Below are 2,844 nucleotides of genomic sequence, written 5' to 3'. Positions count from 1 at the left end.
CCCCTTCCTGAAGACCTCCCTGAACTCCCACACAGAAATGGTCTTTCCCTTCTCTGAGCCTTAGTGCCCTCTCTCTAACATGAAATACAGTGTGATGACTCCACAGGCGGAGTTTGTCACCAGTTCACTCAAACTTTTCTTAGTGCAACAAATTAATCTCTGAGGAGTTTGAATCCTGGCCATTTATTAAACCTGGGGTTGTTTAGTTAACCTCTACCAGCCTCCATTCCCTTGCTTGTATAATGGGGGTAAGACTCCCCTGGTGGTCCAGTGGCTATGACTCTGTGCTTCCAATGCAGGGGACCTGGGTTCAATCATTGGTCCGGGAACTAGATCCCACATACTGCAGCTAAAGATCCCGTGTGTTGCAACCAAGACCCAATGCAGCCAAATAAAATAAATAAATTAATAAAATGGGGGTAAGAATGATTCCTACTTCACTTAGGTTAATATGAGGATGTCGTGAGACAACATATGACCAGTACTTAGCTGGCTGTCTGACACAGAAGAGCTCACTAAATTTTAGCTATGGTTCTTATTTATTTGTATCTGTGGAAGGTACTCTCCAAAAAGAGTTCCCTCTCTATAAGTGTGTGTTCAGTCAGTTCAGTTCAGTCGCTCAGTCGTGTCCAACTCTGTGACCCCATGAACCACAGCATGCCAGGCCTCTCTGTCCATCACCAACTCCCAGAGTTCACCCAAATCCACGTCCATTGAGTCGGTGATGCCATCCAACCATCTCATCCTCTGTCGTCCCCTTCTCCTTCTGCCCTCAATCTTTCCCAGCATCAGGGTCTTTTCAAATGAGTCACTCTTCGCATGAGGTGGCCAAAATATTGGAGTTTCAGCTTCAGCATCAGTCCTTCCAATGAATATTCAGGACTGATTTCCTTTAGGATAGACTGGTTGGATCTCCCTGCAGTCCAAGGGACTCTCAAGAGTCTTCTCCAACACCACAGTTCAAAAGCATCAATTCTTCGGCGCTCAGCTTTCTTCACAGTCCAACTCTCACATCTATACATGACTACTGGAAAAACCATAGCCCTGACTAGACAGATCTTTGTTGACAAAGTAATGTCTCTGCTTTTTAATATGCTATCTAGGTTGGTCATAACTTTCCTTCCAAGGAGTGAGCCTACGTAGTGTGTGTTACTTCACCCATTACCACTATTACTACCCCTCCTCTTGAATCAGGGCTGGCATTATGACTTTCCTCGATCAGTAAAATGCAACAGGCCTTGCAGATGCCACCACCCCAGAGCCTTCTATACTGCCCAGCTATGGTCAGTCCCACTGTGTTCTTCAACACCACTGACAACAGCGAGTCTTTGGACCACGTCTCCTTTGAGCTGTCTGCAGACAAAGTTCCAAAGACAGTGGAAAACTTTCATGATCTGAGCACTGGAGGGAAAGGATAAATCCTGCTTTAATAGAAAAATTCCAGGATTTATGTGCCAGGGTGGTGACTTCACATGCCATAATGGCACTGGGTGGCAAGTCCATCGATGGGGAGAAATTTGATGATAAGAATTTCATCCTGAAATATACAGGTCCTGGCATCCTGTCCATGGCAAACACAGGCCCCAACACAAACGGTTTGCAACTTTTCATCTGCATGGCTAAGACTGAGTGGTTGGATGGCAAGCATGCAGTCTTTGGCAAGGTGAAGGAGGTCATGAATATTGCGGAAGCCATAGAGAGCTTTGGGTCCAGAAACGGCAATACCAGCAAGAAGATCACCACTGTGGACTGTGGACAAATCTAATAAATATGACTTTTTTATCCTTAAAAATAAATAAATAAAATGCAACAGAAGTGATACCACTTCTGGTCTTCTCCTTTAAAAAGCCAGGCAGCTTCTGCTTTCTCCCTGGTAAAGCCAGGCACCTCGCCGTAAAGAAACTTGGACTAGACTATTGGATGATGAGACCACAAAGAAAGAGAAAGGCCATATGGAAGAGCACCGAGATGCCAGACATATGAGTGATGTCATATTGGACTTCCAGCCAAGCTCAGTAGCCAGCTGAATGCATGTGCATGGGAGACTCCCCAAGCAAGACAAGCAGAAAACCTGCCCATTTGAGCCTCAGAAACCTTAAAGTCAGCCATGGATTTATGGGAAATCATAAATTACTATCTAGATAACTAAAACAACATCTATCCACTTTCCCCTCTGCTAGACCATGAGCTCCTTATGCGTAAGGATCATATCAAATTTACATTTGTATCACCAGCTCCAGAAGCGTCAATTAACTCATACATTAATACACTAGTGGAGTATGTGAGTGGCTAAGGCAGAGTTGTTTGAACGGAAAGCTACTGAATGAATTATTTCCTATCTCTTTATGAGGATACTGGACATACAGAATCAAAGCCCAGGGTACAAAAACATTAATACAATCTTACAACCTAAGCAAGAGGACCCCATTTTTGAAAGCTCCAGGCTCAGCACCTTGGTTAAACATTTCCCTTCCAAAACAACCTGGATCCACGTCAACTTCTAAGACACTGGCAACCTGGGCAGCCTGAGGAAAGGAAATGGGAAACTTGGATTTATTGCACCGAGTTGAAACTGCAGAGGGAAACAGACGGGAGATAAAACGTTCCTTGATGTTGACATTTTTCTACCCATTCAAGTAGTGATTGCTGCTCACCATCTGTCTTGGCTCCAGAGAGTTGGGTCTTTTGAGCATTGAAAGAGCTTCCTTCTGTCACTTCTGCAGAATGATATCAAATGTATCACCTCTTAAGATTATATTTTGTCTAACACAGAGTCTAGCTCTGTCCCTTTAAGCCTGACAGCCCATCCCCAGATCAAAAGACCTAAAATGAAGTTATCTCATC

General features: G+C 44.2%; 1 pseudogene; it reads left to right on the top strand.

Moving 5' to 3' along the window:
* Positions 1 to 1,280: 1,280 nt before the first annotated feature.
* On the top strand, positions 1,281 to 1,775 carry LOC147353336 (peptidyl-prolyl cis-trans isomerase A pseudogene; annotated as a pseudogene).
* The last annotated feature ends 1,069 nt before the right edge of the window (positions 1,776 to 2,844 follow it).

This window comes from Bos grunniens, chromosome 18 (assembly GCF_055505025.1).
Source record: "Bos grunniens cultivar Pamir isolate PY7600 chromosome 18, Bosgru_T2T1.0, whole genome shotgun sequence".
Classification (NCBI taxonomy): Eukaryota; Metazoa; Chordata; class Mammalia; order Artiodactyla; family Bovidae; genus Bos; species Bos grunniens.
This window is presented reverse-complemented; position numbering and strand designations above follow the sequence as displayed.